The following is a 19,830-nucleotide window of genomic DNA, read 5'->3' as shown; positions in this document are numbered from 1 at the left end:
CTAATTCTTTCTCTTTCACAATACATCACACTGGGTCCATTATATTGAGATGACATTATGCTGATTGAACCAGAGTACTGACTACTCTAGACTTATTGGTCAGCTTTCTGTGTGTCAAAGAGCAGGAAATTAATCCAACAAAACTCCAGAGGCCTTCTACCTCAGTGAAATTTCTAGAGGTCCAGTGCTGTGGGGCATATAGAGATATTCCTTCTAAGATTAAGGATAAAATGCTACATCTGGCCACTCCTACAACAAAAACACAGGTACAATGCCTAGTGGATCCTTTTGGATTTTGGAGGCAATTTATTTCTCATTTGGGTGTGCTACTCCAGCCTGTTTACCAAGTGACCCAAAAGGCTGTTAGATTTTTTGGAATGTATGGTAACTAAGGTTAATAATTTGAGGAATTGTCAGACCATTTTCCAAAGTAGCTCTGCTCTTTAACATTCCCACTACCCTCCCACAGGCAAGGACAGATTCTGGCTTAAGGGAGCTAAACCTCTATTCCCTTGACTCTGTTGTCACACGTTCTCATGCCCTTACCTCCCCTCCCTTGCAGGGAGTTAAGTGAGTAACCTAGAGCACAACTTGACAGAGGTACTTACTCTGTCACTCTCAGGGTTACTTGCCTGACTCGAGAGAGAGTACCTCCTTCAGTTCTGGGCCCTGCATGTTTCACTCATGTCCAGGTATACCCCTCCCACCTCCAGCATCTCTAATCCCTTCCTAGTTCAATGTGTATGTTCAGGTCAGAAAAGAGACCCCTCCTCCCCTCCCCCCGGCCCCGATCCAGTAGCTGTCCCTTTTCAGACCATGTCCCAGAACTTTGGGAGGGTAGAAATAGCCAACCCTGTATTTGTAAGTCAAGCCTCCTCCATCGGCCCAAACTTACCTCCCATCCTCCTAGACTCCATCTCTGTTCTCTTTTCCCTTTTCAGAGGCATTCCAAATGCAAGGGCCATATGAATCCTAGGGTAAAGCTGATCCGCCCTGCTTCATTTTTCCCATTCAAAGCACTATCAACATGCAGGTAAGCTGAACCTGCTCCCTGTCCTCCCAGGTGGGTACCTGTACAAAGGTGGAAGGTACTAACCTAAGGAAGCCATGGAGGAATATTTGAGGCTAAATGATAGTTAAAAAAGAGACTTGTGGTGGAGGTTTAAAAATAGGTAGGAACTATTTGTGTTGGACTATGTTAGGCTCCTACATAGCCCAGGAGTCTAGCTCTCTATCCTTTGTTTTTGTTTTGTTTTGTTTTGTTTTGCTTTTTTCTCTATCCTTTGTTGCCAGACTTCTTCAGAGTCTCAGTTTCATGTACCATGCATTGGGGTCTAGTCTATAGCAATAATTCTTCAGGAGGAGGGCAGGAATATGTGTGCAGGAAAATGAGCTTAGAACCTGACCTCTCTTTATTTTCCCAGTTCTTGGCCTAGATCCTCACTTCTGTGTGGAGTTCACCAATTCCAGAGAAATCCAATTAGAGTGCAAATCAGAAGGTTTGTTCCTTCAGCAAAATAAAGTCCAGTGACTTGCAGGGACAGAAAATTCCAGCTATGTCCAAGTCTCAGATCTAGGACAAAAGTGCTCCGTTCCATGTAACAACAGCATTGCTACTCAGAGAACCTTCTCAGAGAATCTAATCTGTTCTGTCTGGAACCCAGTATTGAATCAGAAAAAGGAAGAACAGTTGTCCATAGCAGATCAGTTTTCTCTTTTCCCTCACTGTACTCACACTCCATGGCAGTGACAGCTTTAACCTGTTACCTTGGGTTTGGTTGATATTTTCTCATGTTAAATTCAGATTATGTATTTTAGGCAGGAGTATCTCAGAAATAACTCTGTATTCTTCTTGATATGCTCTATCTCAGTGGTGTGTGATTTCAATTTGTCCCATTACTGCTTATGTTTAGTTTGATCACTTGACTAATGTGGTAATTTCCAGGATTTTTTTTTACTAAATAAAGTCACTCTTTTCTACTTTATATATATAATACATATTTTGTGGGGAGATATCTTAAAGCTATGTAAACGTTCAGTTTCTTACCAAACTTTTAATTTATTCATTTATCTAAGTATATCTGTTTGGACTCATGGTTTTCAGTTTTATTCAATGGTTTATAATCCATCATGATCATTATTTACCCTATGATGTTAAAATTGTTTTCTGTTTGGTCAGTGGGAACCCCTTCAAGCTGGCTTCTGAGTCCTTTTGACAGATCTCCATTATTCTTTGAGCATTTCCTTATTGGCACAAAGAAATACTCCTGGCTCATCTTGTACTTTGCCTCCTTAGTACTAGAATCAGCTATTTGTCCAAGGAGTCAAGGTCTGAGTGAAAGTATGTCTATTGCTATTGGACTGTTGCTGCTCCCAGGTCCTGCCCATAGACAGGACTAGGAACACACATTTATATCTACATTTATTTCTACATTTATCTATGTATATTGAAATCCATAAGTCCCCATCAAAGCCTCTAGTTCTAATCCAATACCATAGGGCTTATTTTACATTTCCCCTCTGCCCTTTGAATATTTATAACTCTCTTCTCTGAAAGTGAGAATCCTGGCCCTTGATCTTTAATATATTTAATTTTTGCTCAATCCCCTTATATAAAACCAATTTCTCATCTCTTTCTTTGCCCCTTGCCCTATAAGAATGCCCTCCTCAACCCTCTCCAATATTCTGTGCTAGGCCTTTCCTCCACACGGATGCCTTGTTCCCTGGTTTGGACTCTGAGATGTCATACCCCATTCCTCACTTGCTCTGGCTCTGACACTCAACAGGGAGCTCCCTTCCATGGACTCCTTCCACACATCAGGCTGACACATAATACCCCTTCACTGCTTGGGCTCTGACACCTTACAGTGGACCATTTCAATTCTTCTACACCCCACCTTCCCACAGTCAGCACAGATGTTTCCTCTGTTTTGCCTTTCCCACATGCTTTAGGACTAATTATTCAGGAAGAGAAAGGTAGGGCAAGAAAGGAAAAGAAAAAAGGAATGGGAGAGGAAGGAATGGCTGTGACTTTCCCTTTTCTTTTTAAAATAAAGAAAGTTGTGAGAAACAAGATGGGAAATAAGCCTCTCTAATCACCTTTTTTTTTTTTTTTTTCCCCAATCACTTTTAAGGAAGAGTACATATGAAATTTGAGAGTATGGACACTCATTTTGTTACCGCTATCTCATCCAAGTATTTTAAAGAGTCTTTTTAATATCCTCAGATGTATTTTAAAGAGTCTTTTTAATATCCTCAGATGTATCCTCAGATCATTGATGTAAAGGTCACAGATTAAATGGAAGGCAAATGCCTAGGAAGAACACTTTCCACCTCTGAATTCTGGCAAACAGGCCTCAAACCTTTTAATGATCATACTTCCTTTACCTTAATCTCTACTGTTCTACTCCCTTTTTCCTTCTGCTTCCATCTTCTTTCGTCCCTCTTCCTGTCAAGAAGCAAGCTGTCTTGAAAGAATGCACATTCTGCTGTTGTTGGATGAAGTAGTCTATAGATGTCTATTATATTCAATTGATTGATGGCGTTGAGTTTAACTATGTCTTTACCGGTTTTCTGCCTTCTGGATCTGGGGTATTGAAGTCTCAAACTTAGTAAAGAATTGTTCCACTCTCCTTGCAGTTCCATCACTTTTTGCTTCGTGTATTTTGACACTCTGTTATTAGGTGCATATGTGTTAAGGACTGTTAGGCATTCTTGGAGTATTGACCTCTTTATCATAATATAATATCCCTGTTTATCTCTCATAATTTTCCTGTCAGTCTGCTTTATGTGAAATTATATAGCTAATTCCACTGTTTTTTAAAATTAGTGTTAACATGGTATATCTTTATCTGTCCATTCACTTTTTCTTATGATGAAAGAATTTATATTTAGATTTACCAGTTTCGATGATCACAGTTTGGTTGGCACCATCCAAAGCATCATAATCAGGAGCCAGTTGAACATATTCCTTCTTCCCTCCATTGAGCCTGATCAAAGTGTTGACCTTGGCCACGTCACTCTCATAAAGCGTCTTCACAACCTGTTTAATCTGGTGCTTGTTGGCCTTGACATCCACAATGAATACAAGTGTGTGGTTGTCTTCTATTTTCTTCATGGCTGGCTGGATAGTCAGGGGGAACTTAATGATGGATAGTGATCAAGCTTGTTTCTTTTTTTTTATTTATTTTATTTTATTTTTATTTTTATTTTTATTTTTATTTTTTAAGCTTGTTTCTCCTAAGGATGGTCTTCTAAGGGTATTTGAGCCGCCTTTGGAGACAGTATCTTGTGCCATCAGAATGTAGGTGACATGCAGAGCTGCTTCTTCTTCTTCTTCTTCTTCTTCTTGTGACTGTGTATGCCTTTAAGCACCACTTTCTTGGGCTTCAAAATCTTTGCTTTGGCTTCAGCTTTGGGAGAGGCAGTGGCTTCCTTCTTCACCTTAAGTGCCATCTTCATGAAAAAGCCTCATCCACCTATTTTTAATCTATATGTGCTTTATATTTAAAGTGGGCTTCCTGTAGACATAACATAGTTGGGTCTTGTTTTTTAATCCACTCTGAAAACCTCTGTCTTTAAACTGATGCATTTAGACTATTGTCATTCAAAGTGATTATTGATACAGTTGGTTTATCTACCACCATATTTATTGCTGTTTACTATTTGTTGCTCTTAGTCTTTGTTCCTTTTTTTGTGTGTGTGTGTCCCATTCCTTTTCTGCCTTTTTGTGGTTATAACTGAGTATTTCATATGATTCCATTTTCTCTCTTTTCTTAGCTCATCAGTTATAATTTTGTTTAACTCTTTTTAGTGGTTGCTCTAGAGTTTGCAATATACAATTATAACTAATTCAAGTCTGCTTTCAAATAACAATATACTGGGGCATCTGGGTGTCTCAGTGGTTGGGCGTATGCCTTTGGCTCAGGGCATGATCCTGAGGTCCTGGGATCAAGTCCCATGTCTGGCTCCCCATGGGGAACCTGCCTCTCTCTCTGTGTCTCTCATGAATGGATAAATAAAATCTTTAAAAAATTAAAACAAAAAACAAAAAACAAACAAAATAAAACAAAATACTGCTTTATGCATAAGTGAAATGCCTTATAATCAAACTAATCCTAACTTCTCCTTCCTGTCTCTTTTATCATTGCTGTCATTCATTTCATTTATACATAAGCATATATGTATTTATATATTTTTGTGTGTATATATATGCATGCACATACATACATATATATATATACGTAGCATACATAATCAAATACATTATTGCTATTGTTATTTTGAACAAACTTGTTCCTTGGATCAGTTAAGAATCAGAAAAATAAACATTTTTAAATGAAAAGAAAAATAAAAATTTTTCTTTTTTGCCTTACTTATTTCTTCTTCTATGCTCTTCCTTTATGCAGATCCAAGTTTCTGATCGATGTTATTTTCTTTTTTCTAAAACACTTTTTTTTTTTTTGAAAAAGAAAATGGAAGCCTGCTTTTATTGATGCACACATTGACGGACCTGCGATGGGAAGGGGCGGTGACGTTAACATGACACTGGTGGTTAACGCAACGGAAACATGAGGGCAGGAGATGGCTTTGCAGGGACATGATGCCTTCATAAGTTAGGGAAACGGACTGCTAGCTGGCTGCCCTTTCATTTCATGTTCTTCACAAACTCCTCTCCCTTTTTGATGGAGGCCTTCAGCTCGGGGATGGCTTCTGCTATCATCTTCTCTTCAAAAGGGGAGATCTTGCCAATGCCTAGATTCTTCTCGATGCCCTTTTTCCCCAGCAGTAATGGTGTGGAGAAATAGGCACAGTCTGCTTCCTGGGACTTAACAAAGGAACATTCGACAACTCCTTCCTTCCCATTCGTTGCATCCACAAGGGAGAAGACAATCCGAGCTCCAGCGTATGCCATGGAGGGCGGGTGGCAGAGCCTGCTCCAGCTTTGGCCTTCAGCACCTCCGTGCCGGCCTCCTGGATCCGCCCGGCGACGGCTGTCAGCGGGTCCTGGGGAAGGTCCACCTTGGGGGTGCGCTGAGACATCAGGGGGACGATGGTCTTCCCGGCATGACCGCCAATGACAGGAACATTGACTCGCGCGGGATCCAAACCCTTTAGTTCTGCAATGAAAGTGTTGGCCCTGACAATGTCCAGGGTCGTCACCCCGAAGATTTTACTGGGGTCGTAAGCTCCGTGTTTCTTGAAAACCTCCGTTGCCATTGGGATGGTGGAGTTGACCGGATTTGAAATGACGCAGATCATGGCCTCGGGGCAATGCTGGGCGCAGGCCGCAGTCCGGGTGGCCACAACTGAGGCACCGGTGCTGAACAGGTCATCCCGTGTCACGCCTGGTTTTCTCGGGACTCCGGCTGGAATCACCACCGCATCGCAGCCTTTGAGGCAACCCGGCAGCTGCGCAGGTCCCAGGTGGCCTTTCACGGTTGCTCTGGTCTCGATGTGGCTCAGATCTGCGGCCGCTCCGGTGTATGAGCAATATCCAGAGGGTCAGGCGGCTCCCTAAGGGGCTGTTCTTGAGAAGCGGCGCAAGGGGCTGCCCCATTCCTCCGGAAGCCCAGAGCACAGCTGCTTTAGCCTTGTTCTGGGCCGAGGTGCTGAAGCTGCGGCGGAGAGCGGCGCGGGCGGCGCGGGCGGCGCGGGCGGGGCGGGCAGGGCGGAGGGCACGGTTGGTTGGAGCGGGCAGGGACTAAAAAACTTCTTTTAACATTTTTTTGCAGGGTAGGTCTACTGGCAACAAATTTCCTCAATGTTTGTATGGAGAAGTCTTTATTTCTCCCTTACTTGAAGGATAAGTTTATAGGGCATGGAATTTTAGATTGGTGTTTTTTTCTTAGACACTTTAAATATTTCCCTCTACCATCTTCTTACTAGCATGGTTTGTGAGAAATTGGATGTATTTTTATCTTTGCTCCGCTATAAGTAAGGTATTCTTTCCCCCCACTCTGTCTTCTTGTGAGGTTTTTTTCTTTATCTTTGATTTTCTGTAGTTTGAAAATGATATCCTGAAGTGAGTTTTTAGTTTGTTTGTTTTGGTATTTATCCTGCTTGCTATTCTCTGATCTTCCTGGATCTATGATTTAGTGTCTAACATTACTTTGGGAGAAATTTTCAGTCAATATTGTTTCAAACATTTCTTCTGTTTCTTTTTCTTCTCCTTCTGGTATTTTCCATACTTATGTTAGACCTTTGGTAATTGTCCCATAGTTCTTAGATATTCTGTTTTTTTCCCCAGTGTTTTTTCTCTTTGTCTCTCTTTTTTTTTTTTAATTTATTTTTTATTGGTGTTCAATTTACTAACATACAGAATAACCCCCAGTGCCCGTCACCCATTCACTCCCACCCCCCGCCCTCCTCCCCTTCTACCACCCCTAGTTCGTTTCCCAGAGTTAGCAGTCTCTCTTTGTCTCTTAGTTTTGGTTGTTTCTAGTGGGATATTCTCAAGCTTAGAGATTCTTCCCCTGACCTGCCCAGTCTACTAATAAGCCCACCAAAAGCATGCTTTATTTCTGGATCTCTAGCATTTTTTTCTGGTTCTTAGAATTTCCATCTCTTTGCTTACATCATCCATCTGTTTTTGCATGCCATCTACTTTATTTGTTAGATCTATTAGCATATTAATCGTAGTTAAATTCCTGGTCTAATAATTCCAATATCCCTGCTATATATATACGTGTGTGTGTGTGTGTGTGTATATATATATATTTCTGATGCTTACTCTGTCTCTTCAAACTATGTTTTTGCCTTTGAGTATGCCTTGTAATTTCTCTTGATAGTTGAACATTATGTACTGGGTAAAATGAACTAAATAGGACTTCAGTAGATCGATGATTAGGGCTCAGCTTTTTTGTGGACCATGCACTTCACAAGTGCTTTTCAGGTTTTTCCTCCTCCCCTCAGGTGGGACAGGATGGCTAGTATGAGCTGGAGTTGGGTATTTCCCTTTCTCTAGGTAGTTCAGGCTCTGGTTAGTTTGTCCTGAGGGCAGACCTTGTTCAGAATAGAATGGTCTGGCATATTTCAAGATGGTTCCTTTTCTCCTACCCCTGCAGGAAGCACAAGATTTCTTTTTTTCCTCCATTATTTACTGTGAGAACTGTTAGAGCTCCAGGAGCTGAAACTTACAAAATTTGGGGGAATGCCATGATGACAGGGTCCCCCCAAATTTTATCTCTCAGGATTTTCTACACTGAACCCCCAGTGTTTTGCAACTATAATTCAGGGTTTTGTTTTGTTTTTTGTTTTTTTACCCCAGCACTGGTCCTCTATATGTTTCTTCTCCTGTGTGATTTTCTGTATTTGCCTGTCTTTCCAATTTTGGGGGTAGTAGTCTGCTCTGTGACCTTATTTCTCTTATAGATCTAAAAAGAGTTGTTGATTTTTCAGCTTTTTCAGTTTTTACTTGTTTGAGTGGGGTAGCATCTCCTTACAGCTAGGACCCAGAAATCTCTTAGCTTTCTATTTGTAGCTCTTGGTGAAATTATTTGGTTTCTAGAACAATAAATCGAATCTTTTTCTCAAATAATATATTTTAAGTACGTGAAGAAAGCTATCATGTTGTTTCTAATTTTCCCTGGTCTAACATCCTCCTTTCCTTGTCTCACATTCTCTCTTTTCTCTTTCCTTATCTTCCTTTCCCTTCTTCTCTTTCTTTTATTCCCTTGTCAAATAGTTACTAAACCTCTACCTATCATACTTTCTGTTAGGCACTGAGGATAACTTCTTTTCTTTCCTCAGAAAAATGATGCACATAGGAAAGAAAGGCACATAAGATTTTATTAAATTAATAAATTAAATTGTATTAAATTTAATAAATTAAATTTATTAAAATGAATAGAAGAATTAATAAATGTTCTGAATCCTATAGAAGTATACTTGCTCCTGTGCTTTGATTTTGACCACCATTGCTTTCCTGTCATTTTCCTTTTGATAATCTGTAACATATCAACATTCTCCTTCACTTGTAGTGTGGTTGTAGTCAAATCTGTGCAGATTCAGAAAATTCCCTTATGTCTATCTTTAAGCTAAATATCTTTTGAATAGTTTAATAATAATATTAATATAGGAATAAGTTATGACTGGGAGAGTGTGTTTGAATTTCTGATGCCACATGTAAAAAAAGTTGGAATGGTATAATATGTGTTTTCTAATGAATATTTGCTTCATTGCTTAATGTCAAAATGTAATCGGACCACACAATCCACACAGAATGGCATAGCCATTTTGGTGTCTGGCAATCTTTAATGGAAGGTGAATGAAACTTCGTTTATTCTGCTGCAGTTGTAGACTCTAATAACCATCAGGGCTCACAATAGACAAGGTCCATCCTAGAATTTGTTAAAATAGGCAGCAGTTTTATTATGAAGCTAGAATTTCATGGTGTGGAGAGCCCATGATTTATATTAGTTGACTGTGACTCATTAGTGGTAGATGAACGAAGAGTAAAAAAATACTATTTACTGAGTCACCACAGTTACTATTTAAAATGAATATATGCACAGATTTATTTTTTTTTCAACTTCAGGATATTCTCAAGGTGGCTTTGAATTGCTTAATGCAGAATCCTAAAAAATTAAATCGATGGCTTAGAATTCAAATGAAAGAGTAGGTTTCAGAAAGAGAGCATATAACTTCTTAAAAAGGAAGTTTTGCCTTTTCTATACAGCTTTGCAACTGAAAATCTGTGTTTGGATTCCAGTGACCCTGAACAATAAGGGTGGAAGTGGGCCTTTATTTATTTCACATTGCCTTTCAGATTTCTCTTTAAATTCCCTGTGACAAGTGACTCTTGTTTTTGATGGTCAAATGATACTTAATGATGAAAACCAGAAAAGGCCTTGACTAGGGTAGTAAAGCCTATAACATACCCAGGAGCAGATTCTATATAAAGATTTGAAAACACGAAGGATAGGAAGCATGTGAAGAAGTCCCAGCTCACAGCAGCTTAGTGGAAAAAAGATCACTATGTGGTTATTCTATCTGCCAAAGCATAGTGGCTTTTGCTTCTTGCACCTGAGAGTTATGGGAAACTATAACATTCCAGCATATGTTAGTAGATTTTCTCTCTCACCATGCCAGGAAGTTATATAACTCAGAAAAATAAGTTGAAGAGAAAGTTCTTTGGTGCCTTAGATGTACTTCTGAAAATCTCAGACCTAAAAGAGAGACTGAGTCAGATGTCAGAGCACAATACTTAAATCAAATATATAACTCTCAGCAGAAACGATTGGGTTTCTCCCAGAGAAATTTCTCATCTCTGAAAAAGAACAGAAAAATTGAAAAGAATGGGTTCTTGGTCCTTTGAATGTGCGAAGAATGAATGAGAAGTCCTGGCCTAAAAATACTTTTAAAATTTTAAACAAACAAACAAACAAACAACACTTCTTGTGGCATATTGCAGAGTCTCCCCATATTTCCTTCTCAAAATGAGATCATTCCTTTGCACCATTTAAGAGCCCAAGGCTAACTGTGGGATGGTGAATGAAAAGCACCACTATCTCAAGCCTACATTCTGAGCTTTTATGTCTCATTGCCTATCACAAGGAAGCTTCCTGGACATTTTAAACTTTTTAAAAACTTCAATTCAATAAAAATGAAGATTTTCCTTTTAGGTCACCATTTCTTCTGGCAGACTGAGTCTAAAATGCACTTTATTTCCCTTTAATTTAACAGCTCCAGCAGCTTTTCCAGTTAAATCGACTGTTCATTATTGAGCCCCATTTATGAAGGGGCTGTGCAGTGCAGTTTAATGAATCCTTGGCACAAAGCTCCCTTTCAGGACTGGGAAAGAATAGGGGCTGTTCAGGCCCTGTAGGGCTGTATGTCAAAGCCAGCCCATAATGCCTGTCAGCCAAGGGCAGAAATTCCCACTGATATAAGAATGTGCAAGAAATCAACTTTCACCACCGACGAGCAGATTAAGACACGATCAGGAAATGAGACTGTAGATTTAGAACAGTGACACCTGTTTGAACAGAGGGATTTTCCCATCCCTTGATCACTGTGTGCCTGGAGTGGGGGCTGGTAGAAGCAGGAGCAGAGCTGAGGCCTCAAAGCCTTCCAGGGTCTTCTGAGAGGGGAAGGAAAGGCCAAAAGACCATTGTGGGTGGGGGCACCTTTGGGCTAGGTCTTGTGCTAAGAACTTTCACATTCTTTTTTTTACTTTAATCCTCATAAGAAGCTCATGAGGATTATTTACATGTAGCAGAGGAGGAAACTAAGGCTCATGGGATTTCATTTCTGGTTCAAGGTTACACTGCTAATTAGCCACTAACTGTCAATGAGGAGATGAAACGTAGGCCTGTCTGGCTCCTGAGTGTCTGTCCTTTCTAGTGCTCTGAAGTGAGGCTCATCAATAGATTTGGTTCTTTGGAAATAGCCAAGTTCTAGGTACTAGGAATAGTTTTTTTTTTTTTTAAGATTTTATTTATTTATTCATGAGAGACACACACAGAGAGAGAGAGAGGCAGAGACACAGGCAGAAGGAGAAGCAGGCTCCATGCAGGGAGCCCGATGTGGGACTTGATTCCAGGTCTCCAGGATCACGTCCTGGGCCAAAGGCAGACGCTCAACCACTGAGCCACCCAGGCATCCCGGTACTAGGAATAGTTAAAAAAATTTAATTGCTTGGGATATACATTGATTTCCTACTAGGTGCCAGGCATATGTGATATACATTGGGATTACAGGCAGATGAGCCATGCATGAAAGCATGAGTGGGAGTTGGGGCATTCTATAGTGTTAGGCCTGGGTTTAAATCCTAGCTCTGATGATATGTAGCTTGTATACCTTTCAGACCTGGAAACCTTGGGAAAGTCCCTTCTCACTAAGTCTTGGCTGTGCTGCCCTCCATCCCAGCCACACAGTAGTCAAGGATGGTGGTTCAGGAGACTCTGGTATTGCTGACTACTCTCCTAAGGGTAACACAGTCCAGATGATTTCTATAGAAAGGAGTCATGGATGTCTTTGTATAGATACTATGAGATCCTCTAATTTCAAGATGGGTTTGTGGATTGTTTATGTTTGTTTTTTTAATATATATTTTTATATATCAGTGCAGGGTTTATTCCCACAACCCTGAGGTTGAGACCTGAGCTGAGATCAAGAGTCAGATGCTTAACCCACTGAGCCACTCAGATGCCCCATGTAAATTGGTTTTCTTTCAGCAAGATGGAGTAAATCAAGCCTGATGAAGTATAGTTTTAAAAAGGTAAAATCATGACTTTTGGGCAAATATAAATGAACCACATGAAAAAGAGTCTATTTAACTCATGAATTGGCAGAGAAACCATTAAGATGTTATGACTGATTCAAAGAACATTTAAAAAGCCAGGTAAATACTATTGCAATATTAGGGTAAGTTTACTGAGTTACACAAAAATTGAGTTATAAATCTTTGTGGTTCCATGAATAGAAATTATTTGCATATCTACTATGCAAACTTCTACCAGGTAATAAAAAGTTTTATTAAATCTGGGATCTTCAACTAATAGCAAATGGTGAGAAAAATTAAATAATTACTCTAGACAATCTCTGGATGGTCTTTGTGCCTACATAACATTGAAAGAAGGCATGACTCACTTTTTGGCTTCATTTCTAAGTTTTTTATAACTTTTCTGATAAGCCTTTTATTTTATAGACAAGTAGATTTAGACCCACCTAGAGTGAGGAAATGATTTTCCCACATCATAGTGAGTCATTGGTAAAGCCAGTACTAAACCCTAGGCCTCCTCTCTCCGTAAAAGTGTTGTTCCACTTCACTAGAATGGAAACACATAGCAACCCTGTCTCCTCCACTAGAGACCAGAGAAGGAGAGGACTTGCACTTTTCTGATTGCAAAGAATGAAGGGGCATGTATTTTCAAGGGTAGCTTTTAAATTAAGGTCAATTAAATATGGGAACAAGAAATAAATGCTAATTGATCCATTTTACTAAGATACAAATTAGGAAGTTAACTTTGGGGCTTACTTTTTTTTTTAAGATTTTATTTATTTATTAATGAAAGACACAGAGAGAAAAAGGCAGAGATGTAGGCAGAGGGAGAAGCAGGCTCCAGGTGGGGAGCCTGATGTGGGGCTCTATCCTGAGACGGAGGATCAGGCCCTGAGCCAGGGGCAGGTGCTCAACTGCTGAGACATCCAGGCGTCCCTGGGCTTACTTCTTGCTAACAACACAGAGATAGTCTGATTCCTCAGATGGGAATCCCTAGAAACAGACCTTGGGATGGAGTTGTGTGCAGAAGGTTGATTGAGGGAGACTCTCAGGAGATACATCTCTCGGGAAGAGAGGAAGTCAAGATTCGGCAGAAAGACAAACTGAACTATCAGCCTCAGCTGATTGTGTGGAAAGCTCTGGATCTGGGATGGTCTTTTTTTTTTTTTTTTTAAGAATATTTATTTATTCATTCATTCATTCATTCATTCATTCATTCATTCATTCATTCATTTATTTATTTATTTATTTATTCATAGAGATACAGAGAGATGGGCAGCCCCGTTGGCGCGCAGCGGTTTGGCGCCGCCTTCAGCCCAGGGCGTGATCCTGGAGACTCTGGATCGAGTCCCGCGTTGGGCTCCCGGCGTGGTGCCTGCTTCTCCCTCTGCCTGTGTCTCTGCACGCCCCTCCTCTCTCTCTCTCTCTCTCTCTCTGTATCTCTCGTGAATAAATAAATAATCTTAAAAAAAGAAAGAGAGAGAGACAGAGGAAGAAGCAGGCTCCATGCAGGGAGCCCGACGTGGGACTCGATCCCGGGTCTCCAGGATCACACCCCGGGCTGCAGGCGGCGCCAACCCGCTGCGCCACCCTGGCTGCCCTGGGGATGGTCTTTTACCCTTGACTCAAACTGAAGCAAGGTTGCGGGGCAGGGGCCCGGATCTGTCTTTTGTTACCCTGCATCAGCTAGTCATTGGTCTCTGGTGCACTTGGAGAAGGATAGGACCTTGGGCAAGGCAGTTTCCCTCAGCTGTGGTCAATGCTTGGTGAGAGCACCAGCTGTCGGCTATTAGCAGTGACATCAGTGGCTGGGGGATGGGTTTACCAGGTTCCAGAGGGGATCTGGGCAGAGGATCATGATTTCCACTATGTCTGTTTTTATTACAAGGTTAGGTGTAATAAAAAGATTTCAACTCCAGGGCCAAAACTGATGGATTAGTAGTGTCAGGAGTAATATGTTGAGAAATTTCTAAGCTCATCTGGACTTGGTGGAAAGAACATGAGGATTGATTAGTGATGTCTGTAGGACAGTGAGTCATGATGCCATGATTCTTCTTGGATTTAATGCTGGTATAGGGTGACAACACCGTACAGTCTGCCTAGGACCATCCGCGTTTATGCTGTGCTGCCAGTATAATTATTAATGAGTAATGTTACCTTTCATTCTCAAAAATGTTCTTCCTAGGAAAATCAATGTTATGGTCATCCTAAGAAAGTTCTCAATCTTGCCATTCTTGCCTCTGTTCCTGAAAAGTGCTCCTTTCTCACTGGACCCTATTTAGGACAAATAGCCTAGTGCATTTAGACTTTCAAAGAAGACTGGCAGAGAGGGTTTTCTTTAGCAACTTTTGCTTCTGGCTTAGCGACACAAAACTTTCCAGAGGCATAGGTGCAAACATCCTAGCAACGTTTCTAGAATAGGCAAAGAGTTGTTGGAGGATGGAGATATGAGGCAAAGTACAGGAGAATAAAACATAATATAACCACAGAAAATTATTCTGCCACATGGTAAAGCAGAACTTTGTAGATAGAGTTATCATCTGGCCCGGCTGAAGGCATGTTGACCCTGCATTTAAAATCAGAGATTCTTTTTCCTTTAAAAAATGTTTTTTAAGATTTACTTATTTATTTGAGAGAGAGAGAGAGAGAGCATGAGCAGGAGGGGCAGAGCAGGAGGCAGAGGGGGAGGCAGAGGGATAAGGAGAGAGAATCTCAAGCAGATTCTCCACTGTGTGCAGAGCCTGATGCAAGGCTCAATCTCATGACCCTGAGATCACAATCTGAGCAGAAACCAAGAATCAGGTGCTTAACAACTAAGCCACTCAGGCATCCCTAAAATCAGAGATTCTTACATCTGGAAGAGAATGTGGAGATCATCTATCCACATCCCCTTCCATTTATGGATGGAAGATAGGCCAACATTACACTTTAGGTACTTGTAAAGCAGGAATTAGGACACTGGTTCCTTAAATCTCCCAGTCAAGCTTCTTCCACTGGACTAGCTTCTGTTCACCAAGGAGAAATTAGCAGAGTCTGTAGCAGTAACAACAACATGGAGGCAGCAATTTGGCTTTGGATAAAAGAGAAAGATTGCTCTCAGACCTGGGATGACTTGGCAGAGAGGCTGGCAAGAAAACTGCTATACGCAAGAGCATGGGCATTATTTTTCCTCTGTAAACAGAGCATGGCATCAGGTTGGGGGCCAAAGTCTTCTATGGTGCCAGGAAAGTGACAAATGCTAAAAACTGCTACCACGGACAAGGCAGTGTGCCACATGCCATGGAACACAAAGATAAATAAGCCCCTCTGCTCAGAAATCTCCAGTGGTTCTCTCCATTTTCATAAGATCAAGTCTAAGCTCCTCTGCATAGCATTTGAGGCACCCTTTCTGATCTTATCTCCCTCTACTTTCTGCCTCACACCCTATATTCCAGCTGCATGGTACTACAATTACCCGATATTGCCCTCCATGTCCTATCTCATGAGGACTCCCTTTAAGATGCACCCCCCATCTTTTAAAATAATTTTAGTTACCTAAAATTATCCTAAAGTTATCCTTTATGGCACAACTCAACTGCATCTTCCTTATGAAGCCTTCTACCCCTTCTGTGCTCCAGAACAATCTGCTTGTGTCTCTATTTAAACACTGTCCTAAGGGCAGAAAACATGTCTATGGCATTTCTCCATGCCTAGAGTATGGTGTACCTAGGATACTGCAGGTGCTCAGCAGATGTCTGTTGAATGAATACACTGACTTGACAGTCGGACTCAAATAAATCATTGGTAATAGATCTGTCTTCTCAGGACCAGGACTTAAGTATGTACCTTTTGGTGCTTAGGATGATGCCTAGTACATAGTAGGCCCCAATAGATATTTCTTAAGTGACAGAGCTAGACAAGTATACAAATAGCTGATTCATGGCAGACTGGGAATAGGGACAGTGGATTTAGATTTGAAGCTAAACGCCGTCCGTACCAGCTCTTTGACTATCGGCAAGCTGCCTAAGCTCTTTGACTTTAGACGCCTTCAGTAAAATGAGATAATATTAACTACCTGAAAGGGTTATAGTGAGGATTAAATGAACAATGAAGGTGCCTAGTATGCTTCAGATGTACAGTGGAAGCTCAATAAATGCTCCTTGAGTGAATGGATGAATGAATAAAGAAGTGCCACCAAAGAGATCAAGGTAAATAAAGTATCAGGAAAGCTGGAGGGAAGGAGATACAGCAGCCCGAGTTGGTGGCACAAAGACCTGGGAGGGCTTTTTGAGAAAGATTAAAATTTAATATAGATTTTGAAAACAGAATAGGATTCTCAGAAAGTGCAATGGAATTAGTGATACCTGATTCTACCATATAGAAATATAATCTAGTATGTTTTCAGCTGCCCCAAATGATATGCATAATGAAAGTCACTTTAATAATGATGAAGAAAGACTAAGCGTAATATAGTAAAACAGGCCTTAAGCAGAGGAGTCTAAAATCAGGTTCTTTTTTCATAAAAGTGATTTTGAGGGGTTGGGGAAAGGAGATTGAAAATAGATGTGGAATCCTAAGACTTGAAAGCTCCCCCTTAATTCATTTCCTCCTTGATGCTATCAGGAAATGCTTTCCGGAAAGAACGGGCAGGTTTAATGCAATTATGTCGTGTTGGCCCTCCCCAGCTTGGCCATGTGCTAGGCAACTCCAGCTGGCCTCACACAAGAGAAAACAAACTTCAGCTGCCCCTTAGGCCATTGTTTTAGCACTCCGCAGAGAAGGGTTCCAGCGGCTGATCCGAGCTGCTTAAGCTGTTTAATTGAATGAATTCAACCTCATATAATAGGATCTAGGTCTTTAAGCATTTCTGTCTGGCATACCGGATATTGGGCTGAGGGCTGCTCAACTTACCCAGGCTTGCTGAGACCCAGAGTGTCTCCGGTGGCCACACTTGTCACAGTCTGGTATAAACTTCCGTGGGCTCAGAGCGGCATTATGCTGTGCCCTGATGGATATCGCTCTGCATTGATCCAACTTAAGTCTCTAAGAGGGGTACGCAATCAGGTATTTGAATGGAGTCTGAATAAAAGAAGATTCCATGTTCAGGGACTTGTGTAATATCTCTCATTTTCTTCTTAATGGGAACTCAGCACAAATGCATGCCATCAATATTTTAAAGATATAATTCATATGTCAGAAAAATTCACCCTTCTAAAGTGTGTGATTCAGTGGTTTTAGTATATTAACAAAACTATGCAACCATCACCACTATCTAATTCCAGAACATTTTCTTCATCCCAAAAAGAAACCCTATGGCCATTAATACAGGTCACCAATTTTAGGTAAACGAAAAGGAGTTTAAAAAAATTAATAATAGATTATAGCAAGAAACACAGCTTTAAAAAGTAATAAAAATATTTCGGGGCACCTGGGTGGTTCAGAGGTTGATTGAGTGTCTGCCTTTGGCTCAGGTCGTGATCCTGAAGTCCTGGACTCGAGTCCCACATTGGGCTCCCTGTAAGGAGCCTGCTTCTCCTTCTGCCTAGTCTCTGCCTCTGTGTGTGTGTGTGTCTCATGAATAGATAAATAAAAATCTTTAAAAAAAAGTAATAAAAATATTTCATATGAGTTAGAGGGGTGAAATCATATGCAGACTTTCACCAAAGTGACTGTATCCAGATCAATAACAGATTGCTTCAGCTACAGGTCAGATTCTATAGTTAGGTAATTTTTCTTATTCTTTATTTATACTAAATTAGACATTCTAAGTACCAATTATAGGTTATTGGGAATAACAGCAAATGTTTGTTGGTTCTGTTGGACAGTTCTGGATATTTGGATCAAACAAGGCATCTTATCCGTTATATACCCATCAGCCAGCCTTCCCCCTTCTTCCCTGCAAACAGAACACTGACCTGTTTGGGTATTGGGCAGACATCCCTCCATCTCAGTAAGTGTAGATGCCTATGCAGCTCCAGGGGTAAATTATAATTGGTCTAAACAAAACAGGATAATATCCTTTTCCTTGGTCATTGAATAGTGTAAGGGTAAGCAGGTAATCTATTTGGCTAATGAGATGTTTTTCTGAGAAGGGACTCCCTCTCAGTATAAAATCATAAGGCCTCCTGCAGAAAAGGCCATTTGGCCTTTTGGAATAGTGGTGTGATGCTTGGAAGCCAATCAGCTATCTTGCAATCATGAGGCACCCACGCAAGGATGACAACTAACACATTAAGGAAGATGAAACAGAAAAGTTAAGTCTGAGATTGTGGTAGTAACAATAGCTGAACCAGTGCCAGAATTTGCTCACATTAGGATCTTTTATCTATCTATCTATCTATCTATCTATCTATCTATCTATCTATCTATCTATCTATTCATCTCATCTATTTAATCTATCTGACATCTATCTATTTACCTACCTGTTTTTCTGGGACTACCAGCCCAATTGTAAAGACCTAAAAATTAATAAGAGATTTTCAACTCAACATCCTATCAGATGTTAATTTTACAAGCATGACATACTTAAATATTTTAATTTGGGAAATAATGGTACATGGACTTCCAATTGTAATTTTAGCTGCATTTGTTCTAGAAGTTACTTTAAAAATATTTATTTACTTATTTACTTATTGACAGAGGGGGAGAGAACACAAGCAGGCAGAGCAGCAGACAGAGGGAGAGGGAGAAGCAGGCTCCCTGCTGAGCAGAGAGTCCATATGAGGCTTGATCCCAGGACCCTGGGATCATGACCTGAGCGGAAGGCAGATACTTAACAGACTGAGCCACCCAGACATCCCTAGAAAGTACTTTTCGATGATTCATCGCAGTATGTTGACATAGTTGTTTTTTTTTTTTTTTAAGATTTTATTTATTGATGAGAGACACAGAAAGAGGCAGAGACACAGGCAGAGGGAGAAGCAGGCTCCCCACTGAACAGGGAACCTGATGGATGCGGGACTCATCCCAGGATCTCAGAATCACGACCTGGGCCAAAGGCAGACGCTCAAACACTGAGCCACCCAGGTGCCTCTGACTTGGTTTTGAAATATTTGTCAATAATATACCTTTAATTTCTTTCTTGGGTAAGTGAAGAAAATTATTACCTCAAAGGAAGAAATCAGGCTGCTCTAACCATAGTTCTACTATCCCTAAAATTCTTGTTATCTTATCCTCAACATAAAATAGTCTTGATACCTCAGCTTGAAATGAGTGATTAGGCCTGACTATTCAGAATACTGAATATGTTGCTAAGATAAGACACTTGAGGAATATCTTTGTCATTGTTACAAAACAGCAGTATAGTGTCATAACTTCTAGTTGGAATAAAGTAATTGTAAACTAAATGGAAAAGCTCCTGTGAAATTACTTTTTAGATATAGATTTTAATGTGTTATTAAAATAAATATATGCATGGTTTGTAAAGGAAAAACAATATTACAATTTTCTTCCGCATTATCCCTATTTCTGACTCTCACTTTAAACATTTAAAAAATATTTCTTCTTTCTGTTTTTACCTATAGATTTCAAAATAATCTTCTGTGGCAGACATGAAGATGCACTGCTTAGATTCCTCTTCAGGAAAGGACTCATTGCCTAGCTGATGCCCCTGTCGAGCTTGCAGG

The 19,830-nt window shown here is 40.5% G+C and overlaps 2 pseudogenes; both read right to left on the bottom strand.

Annotated features, from left to right (window-relative positions):
* Nucleotides 1–3,859: 3,859 nt before the first annotated feature.
* Nucleotides 3,860–4,627, bottom strand: LOC140615338 (large ribosomal subunit protein uL23-like; annotated as a pseudogene).
* An 844-nt stretch (nt 4,628–5,471) lies between these two features.
* On the bottom strand, nt 5,472–7,597 carry LOC140615337 (malate dehydrogenase, mitochondrial-like; annotated as a pseudogene).
* Nucleotides 7,598–19,830: the final 12,233 nt, after the last annotated feature.

This window comes from Canis lupus, chromosome 23 (assembly GCF_048164855.1).
Source record: "Canis lupus baileyi chromosome 23, mCanLup2.hap1, whole genome shotgun sequence".
NCBI lineage: Eukaryota > Metazoa > Chordata > Mammalia > Carnivora > Canidae > Canis > Canis lupus.
The sequence above is the reverse complement of the archived record's forward strand: the minus strand, read 5'-3'. Positions and strand labels throughout refer to the sequence as shown.